Here is a 9,372-nt window from a genome sequence, read left to right on the forward strand (position 1 = left end):
CGAATGTTTGATCAAAAACCTATCAATATTTGCCCTAACATTTCTCAGTTTTAGCTAAACGGTCAGAAATTATTTGAAAATTTTAAAAACATTTATATCTTACTTGTTAGTTTAAAATAAAATAATCCCTAAATGAGTTATTTATGAGTTTCATATGTCCACTCGTTGAAAATTACTCCTGATATCTACAATGTTGTTCTTGTTGTTATTTTGAGATTAAGTCAATGAAAAAAATAGTCTGGAAAATTGGTTTCATTTAAAAAAAGGATACAAAGGGTAAAAGCTACCACAGGGTTCGCATCCAGCTCCTTGACCCTGCCGTCGGGGGGTCTATTGTTTCGGCCGAGTTGAGCGCTGGTGGTACAGTCTTCTTCAACAAGACCCAAGATTTTCACTGTGAACCCTACGCAGTACCCACCATCGCGATACAGTAGGAAGAGAAAGAGAGACAATAGGAAGATAGTTCCATCTCTTGCAGGCTTCTTCTTTCTGCAATCCCGTTTGCCGCATTGGTATATGAGGCCTTTCTTGTTTCCATTTTTTGTAAATTAGAATTTCCTCAACGCTCATCATAAAACCGAGTTCTTCGTAGAAGCCCACAAGAAACAAGGAAGTTTATTAGGCCGGTTACTTCTAGCTCTTTGTTGAAATCCCGAAAACTTCAGAAATTCCATTTTAAAACTTTACTAAGACGACAGACTTGACTGTCGATGCTTCGTAAACTGAATTACTAATCTTAATCTGAATTACCTACCTGTGAAGACCAACATTAGAAAATTATTCTTAAAAATGTTATATACGCTAAGCGGCCAATAATAACAACGATAACGATAGCGGCTAATCACAGAACTCTAAATAACAGACTCTATTAGTCTAATCGCCGCTATAAACAGCCGAGAATAATCTGCAACACATTTTTGTAACGAAGAAAAATTATTTGTTTGAATACGTGCAAAGAATTACAAAAATAAAAAAAATAAACGAATTATTTTTTAGTTACAAATAATTTAGGTATCAACAGGCAAAAAAGGAATTGTTAACAAAAAAAAAAAAATAAATTTCAAATGAAAAATTGTTTTAGTTTTCACAAGTGATGAATTTTCAACCATACTGTTCAATGTCCAATCAAAAAAGATGACGGGGTCCCATAATATGTAGTTCTGCATCGAGTGTCCGCACTAGAGTTTCTTTCTCTTCATAATGTATCGCGATGGTGGATACTGCGTAGGGTTAACAGTGCAAATCTTACGTCTTGTTGAAGAAGACTGTACCGTCAGCGCTCGACTCGGCCAAACTATTTTGTTCATTTACTTCAACTTAAAATAGCAACAAGAACAACACTGTAGATATCAAGAGAAATTTCAACGAGTGGACATTTATAAAACTCATAAATAACTCATTAAGATATAATATGCATAAATAGTAAGAGACATAAATTTCTATAAAATATTATATAAAAAATAAAATATAATTCTATTATACAATTCTATCATTTAATTATAATTTATTTATTTCATAATTAATTACGCAAACATAAAAATGTACAAATTATTGTTTATTTGAATTAATAATTGCGAGGGAGGCGGTATTCATTGTATCAAATTTAACTCTACATGTAAAAGCTCCAAATCGCTCATTCTACATGCGAGAACGCTATAAAATCATATTTAATAACAAAATTAATTATTTTCAATTTTAAATCAATATGCTTATGAATTAAAAGTTTTAATTTTTTAAATAAGTATGAGTGTGTATAAAATTTTCGCGTGTATACACGCGAACATTTTATTCTCGTTTGTTGAATTTTCAAATGTATAGTTCATTTAGTAGAATTTTTACAGCCTCTTTTCCAAAACAACAAAGTAATATTATTCATATACAGTACATTTTAATTACAAAATGACAAATTTTTTTCCATAAAAAATGTAGCAGCTAAAAATATTTATTACGATACAATTACATTTTAATTTTATTCAAGAGTACATCTTACGCATCTATATATTTTCTTAATGCAAAATTTATTTAAAAAATTTATTCATTCATTGAAAAGAATAATTTAAAAAATCCTTTATATAACATTTTTATTTTATATGTTTAAGTATTTACCGCATGAGTCTACCGCCGTCTACAATTAGTTCCTCGAACTTAACTTGTGCCGCATCTAGGCTTATAATGTCTTTGACAGGGGTAGGCTGATTCCTGTCAATGCTCATATTCTCCGCGGTCACTAGGCTTGTACCAAGGGTTTCTGTTGAATATGGTTACAAAAATGAATAGGCAGTCGCGGATAATTGTCCAGGGGTGGTCCCGAAGGAATTAACCCCCAAGTGGAGGTGTGAAAATCGTGCCGAAAGCTGAATGGCACCTGGGTGAGGTGTCTAGAACGGTGACTCTGGGATAGCGGGCGACCTCTCAGAGTACGCAGCTTTATCCTGGCGTGCGGGGCTCTACAAGGATGGACGAACCCCTTTCCCTAGCTTCACGTGGGAACAACAATGGCAACACCAAACATAGTTGTAGTAAGTGCGGTTCAAAATAAACGAACGCGCAGGACTCCCGACAATAGGTCGGCCAACAATGCCAACCACTCTAGAGCTGCGGGAGCCAATGAAAATGGATTCAATGCTATGGATCGACGGAATCTCGGGACTTTTAGGTGAACGGAGCGACTGAATCGCGACTTACTAGAGTGCTACGATGCGAGTCTGTCCCCTGAAAAGGATTACATGGCACGACTGCATGCTTTGTGGTGCAAGAAACACCCGGAGCTATCGCACTTTCCGCATCAACGTCTGCGAAACCATGCCGAATACTCCAAAAAGGAGCTATGTAAGCGGAACGCCTACTCTACCACAGCCAGAACAAGTCGGAAACAAAGAAAGAGAGGGGACACTAAGACCAACCGCTGACAGGCATCCTATAGAGGAAGAGCGATGCTTTATGACCCGGAGAAACATCAACAACCATGTTTCTCTCAAGTCTAAAGATCTGGCTGAAATGGATGATGATCTTCGTGGACATTTTTCGGAAGAATCCGACCTTCGGACTATCGATTGATGTGTGTATAATGCAGCGAGAGCTTTGGCCGATGCGAACCGTAAAAGAAAACCAACGTTTGCTCATAAGACCAAAAGACGAATGCATCAACTCGCCATAAAGATAGGCTGGGCAAGACAGTACGCGTCCCACATCTAGTGTGTAATTGACTACATTGCATCTGGCTGGAATTTTACCGGATACTATCTGACGCTAAGATAAGTCTAGAGCGGAGAGAGAGGTGGGTAAGAGAAAGTCAACAGTTTCTCTCACCCATCTCGACTTCATATTTAAAGTCGGAAGAGCTCATACCGGAGTGGTTGGTGGAAGGGCGCACAATACTCCTGCCGATCTCCTCTTTTGGCTTACATTATTGCCACTATCTCTAGCACTTCGTCCTTCCGACGGGTACATTTGCGGCAAACCTGCAGATCAAAAGTGCAAGGTCACTTATGTATTTTACATGGACGATCTTAAGATCTATGTTAAAAACAAAGAGCCACTGCATCTAGCTCCAGGAATTGTCGAACGATATACGAAGGAAATAGGAATGGAATTTGGGTTAGACAAATGCGCCAAGGTTTATTTAAAACGAAGAATACTTAATGGCATACCTGAAGACCCTGAGTTCGTCGATAGAAGCGCTATACGACACTTTTGCGCTGGAGAGGCTTATACATATCTGGGCGTGCCACAGAGCCGCATTCAGGATGTGACATCTATAGAACACGAAAGATTATGCACATGAAGAAAAGCATGCATCTTAAGTCTTCCGTTCCGCGGCTGTACATCTCACGCCGTCAAGGTGGTCGCGGAATATTGAATCTTAAATGTCTTCACAACAGTATTATTCTGGGTACAGTACATAGAGTCGCAAATGGAGGAGACCTTCTTCTGAAAATTGTCGGGAAGCACTAAGAAGTATGCAAAGAAGCGGAGGAAGCTGCTGAAACACTCGGACTTACTTCAGTATTAGAGGTGAGTGAAATGCATCAAATCTTATTTATCTCGAGTACTCACTCCTGAAAGCCCGGATTAAGAAAGCACAAGAGAAAAACTTCCGTGAACAGCTCCTCGATAAGAGGATTCATGACATCTTCCACAGAAATGTGAAGGATCAGTCAATGTCGTGTGAGCTTACTTTTGCGTTCCTTAAATAACCCGGATTGAAGTCTGGCACAGAGGGTTTCATTTTGGCATGTCAAGATAGTGTCATTTCGACCTTAACATACCGTCGTTGCATTTTGATATCTAGTTGTCCAACTCATGCGTGAGCGACCTACATACAAAGTCAAAATGTGGCACCATGAGTGCTTTTTGTCATCTTTGTCCCTCTTACGGCATGAATCTTAATATCGCTCCTCTAAATGCTCCTAGGGAAATAGAGTCAATTGTCGAGAATGAGAAGTGATGCATATACTGAAACTTTATTTTCCCGACAATTGTGTCTGTTGCACACCCGATGCCTGACATGATTCTTCTTGACTTCGAGAAGCGAACCATGTTCGTTATCGAATTTTCGGCAGCAGCTGACAAATATCATAGCCAAGGAGAATGAAAAGAAAGAGAGATACCTTATAAGGAAGTTGCGACGATTGTACCCGAGATATTCTTTTAAGCTAATCTTTTTATCATTGGCGGTCTTGGAGGGCTCGAGTTTGCACTGGTTAATAGCCTGAAAAGCATCGCTGCGTGTCAACAATATGCTAAAACACTTGCGAAAAAAATGCAGCAGGCGGTCGTCCTTGGGTCGCTCCGTGTCCTCAGGATGCACGAGACTTGCCGGATCGTCGTATTGATTCCGTTACAAACTGTAACCACCTATCTCATGGTCGTGAGACGTGGTTCTGGCTGAAATTTTACCGCGATTTCGCTGAGATCGGGTGCAGTTTTTCAGATAAGCACCTTCTCCCGGCGAAATCTTGCGGTTATCCTTATGACAAACTTTTAATATATGTATATCGGACGTTTCACGTCAACCGGCACAGTGGGCGGCCCAGAACTGATATGCATCGATTTTAAAGTTTTACGGCTCAAAATGTTCGTATTTAAAAACTGTATGGAAGGTCGTCTGGTAAAATTAAAAAAAAACAGCATGGCAGTTCCAATATGGCGCCTGAAATAATGAAAAATTGCGTTTAATGAGTATTATTGACATGTAACAAATACGAGTAAAGTACTTTTACACCTAAAACTAGTTTAACGATATGTTTTCGGGCTCGCTGAATCCAATTTTAATGTTAGTTGGACCCTATCTGGCCACTATTCGTCCCTTACTTCAAAAAATGCTTCAAATAGTCAAATTGACACTATTTTGCGATGAGTTATGTAGTAAAAACACCTTATCATTATGCGTCCGGGGTCGCTGAAACCAATTGTAATACTTGTATAACTTCAGTTATTTAGAATTGGTCCCTAACTTCTGAAAGCACCCTGATTTGCTAAGATTATACATTTGACTACCATATTGTACCGCTCTGAATTTTACAGGGCTGAGTCTGTCATTATGCCAAATACGCAATGCTCACATAACTTTTTTGTTTTTCTTTTTTTGTCTCATTCAGCAGTCTACAGGTATTATAGTGAATTCTAAGGATTTGAATTTTTCCCCAGTTGAACAGTGCTGTTGAATCCACCATTGCTTCATCAATCGTCGGGTGATCCGTTGCCGTGAGTAGCTGTATAACAGTGCCATTCGGCTTCTATACCTAAATCATTCTTATGGTTTACCAGGTTGCACATTTGGTATTTATGTTTGTAGTGCTGTTTAGCACATTCACTTATATCAATCATTTTTTTAACATTTGGCACCATCCTTTTTATTTCAGAAATCAAGATTCCTTGCATAACATACACCGCTGCAGTATCATGAGTTGTGCTATTTTATATTAGAACGTGACTACTGCATATTATTTCAACGTCATTTTTATAATACATTACAACTGGGTGAATGTTTTCTTGATTGTTATTATAATGTAATTGTTGTGCGGCATTTTGCACAACATAAGTAAAGTTTTCTGAAAAGACTGTGTGAACCAGAACTTCATGACGGTTTAGTTTATTCTTCCGATCTGATATATAGTTTGATTGATTTTTAGAAATAAATAAGTTGGTGTTTCTTTACATGGGCTTTAATGTCCAGTAATAAAAAACTTTGTTTTTTAAGCAGACGTTTCGACTCATGTGGGAGGCCTCTTAGTGATTTATTTCTTAGAAATTGTGTAAGAAAAATATCACATTATTGCACTAATAGCATTGTTTTTTTATTTATATAAATGATGCTAAGTGATAAGTGATTTATATAAGTGATGATACATACCAAATGTGCAACCTTGTAAACCATAAGAATGATTTCGGTATCGAAGCCGAATGGCACTGTTATGTAGCTGCTCACGGTAAGTGATCACGCGGTAGGATTGGAGCTACGTTTAAAAGAGAAAAAACTCGTGCAAGTCTTCAAGCTAACCCAAACGAAGCAATGCTGGATTCAACAGCACTGTTCAATTGGGTAGAAAAAATTCCAAAACCTCAGGATTCACTATTACAGCCAGAAAGATCATGAGAAGACTCAACGTCATCGTAAAAAGAGATTTGCTGAAGCTCCACAAGTGAAGACTATTCAGAGTGCACACTCATTTTTGGTAATAGTATGATAGTCAAATGTATAATCTTAGCAAATCAGGGTGCTTTCAGAGGTTAGGGACCAATTCTAAATAGCTGAAGTTATACGAGTATTAGAATTGGTTTCAGCGACCCCGAAAACATAATGATAAGGTGGTTTTACTAAATAACTCATCGCAAAATAGTGTTAATTCGACAATTTTAAGCATTTTTTGAGGTGATTACTGGACCCATAATGAATTTAGAAATAAAATTATGTGAGATTAATGTTTTCAGTCGTATAGCAAATTCAGACACAAGTCATTTATTGAAAGACACTGCTTGATAAGAGTACATCTATCAGTAGAATGCCACAATCTGCAGATAATTTCAGTTATACCTTTCCTTTTTAAAGTGTCAATATAATCTGTAAATTGTTCGATTTTAGAACAGGATTGGCAGCTTCTGAGATAACACGCATCTTTTGCCTGTTTAAATACTACCAATGAAAAGCAATCTCGGTAATTTGTAAACGGTTTATCTGAATGACTCGTGTTCTTTTTTATATTAGTAGCATCAAATATTTTAAAAATTATCATGTATTCTACAAACACACACCGTGTACGTACTTTTTGCACCTGCCAAGATACACCAATTAGGACGAAGTTGAGAAAACTTATTAAGTCCAATTGGATGCGCTGGATTCAATTTCTTAAATTCCATTTGTAATGATTTAATATCAGATAGTAACAGTCTTTTTTGTACTTTTTCTTTCTCTCCGCCAAGTACTAAAGTAATAGCTTCATTTGTATGAGGCATCAGTTTACTATTAATATCATCATCGTAAAACTTTTCTATTTTTTTCATAGTGACTTCTGGTAACGGGTTTTCAGGTTTTAAGGTTGGCCTAGCTAATACATCCTCTAGTTTTCTTAATGCCTAAGCTGATTTGGCCATTCTTTCAAAAGTGTTAAATTCTGAAGCTAGTTGCTGAATACTCCAGCATTCAGGAGCAATTGTAAGAATAGCAATTCTCAGGGGATCAGTTTTATCCAAAGAAGCAAATTTATTCCATAATCCATTTATCAGTTTTTCCAGTTAACCTTCCCCGGATAGACATTTTCTTTTGGTAGGAGATGGATCACAATCGCTATCAGAGTTCGGAGATTGTATCTCATTCTCACTATTATAGGACTGAATTTTTGCGCATTTCCTTCTAAATTTTAAATAAATTCTTGCTAATGACAACAAATTTGGGAATTTATTCTGAAAATTTTTGGAAATAATTCGTAAGTCCTTGCCAACGTGACCCTCATAACCAAAGGGATTGCAGCATCTATAAAGTTTCTCAAACTTCCATTTATTTTTAGTTGCAGACATAATTGAACTCTTTTTTTCTCAACGTTTTTCCCTAACCTCTTAAAATGAGAAATAAGGAAGTTCAGAAAATATAGTATAATTTAAATATGAACCATATTTCTTTTGGGGTGCTTGACAAAGAACTGCCAAAGCTTGACATAATTCTCATTATTAGTCGCCGGTAAATCCTAATTGGATGCAAGAGATTGACCATCAACATCGCTGGATTGTAACTGTTTGATGTGGAATCGTTAGTCAGTGGATGGGTAGAGGAGGCCTCTTTGAATGGCCGGCAGTGTCGCCTGATACCCGATTTTTATTTGTGGGGTTATCAATGTTCACCGCACGAGGCTTACTACGGGAGAAAAGACGTTTGAATGAATCACGACTAAAGGATACTCGAAATCCGACCAAGCAACCTCCTCGTGGTGAGCATCGAGAAATACTAATGTGCAACTTTGTAAACCATAAGAATGACTTCGGTGTATCGAAGCCGAAAGGAACTGTTATAGAACTGTTCACGACAAGGGATCGCCCGATGGTATTGCAGCTATGTTTAAAAAAGAAGCAACTCCTGAAAGTCTTTAAGGTAAGCAAAATGAAGCAATGCTGTATTTAACAGTATTGTTCAACTGGGCAGGAAAAAATTCCAAAAACTAAGGATTCACTATTACAGCGGAAAGATCATAAAAAGACTCAACGTCATCTTAAAAATAGATTTGCTGAAGCTCCACAAGCGAAAGCCATTCAGAATGCACACTCATTTTTGGAAACAGTTAAATATTAAATCTATACAAATTTTCGGGTGATAGAAAGGCAATAATGACTGTATAATACTGAATAAGACCAAAAAAAAGTAATGCGGGCATTGTGCTCTCAGCATGATGACAGTTTCACCCCTATAAAACGCAGAGATGTACAATATGGTAAATATCTGAAGTTATACTAGTATTAGAATAGGTTTCAGCGACCCCAAACCCATAAAGATAAGGTAGTTTGACTACATTGCTCGTCGACAAATAGTGTTAATTCGACGATTTGAATTATTTTTTTAGGTTAGGGATGAATAGTGACCAGATTGGGTTTAAATGACATTGGATTCGGATTCAGAGACCCCAAAACATGTTGTTAAGCTGGTTTGAATATATTACTCATTGAAAAATAGTGTTAATTCGACGATTTAAAGTATTTTTAAGGTTAGGGACGAATATTTACCAGATAGGGCTTAGCTAACATTATAATCGGGTTTAGCGAGCCCGAAAAAGTATAGGTAAGTTACTAGGCAGTCTGATAAGTCCCTGAAAAATGAAACACGGAGACGTTTTTTTGGCCAAAGTCGGTTTTATTTTTCAACATACTCTCCTTTTAGGTCGTTAC

At 37.2% G+C, this 9,372-nt stretch overlaps 1 protein-coding gene across 2 annotated transcripts in view; it reads left to right on the forward strand.

The window, feature by feature from the left end:
• Positions 1-9,372, forward strand: part of LOC117172318 (coatomer subunit beta) — a 135,305-nt gene that overhangs the window by 19,852 nt on the left and 106,081 nt on the right. The window lies entirely within an intron of this gene.

This window comes from Belonocnema kinseyi, chromosome 5 (assembly GCF_010883055.1).
Source record: "Belonocnema kinseyi isolate 2016_QV_RU_SX_M_011 chromosome 5, B_treatae_v1, whole genome shotgun sequence".
In the NCBI taxonomy this organism is placed as follows: Eukaryota; Metazoa; Arthropoda; class Insecta; order Hymenoptera; family Cynipidae; genus Belonocnema; species Belonocnema kinseyi.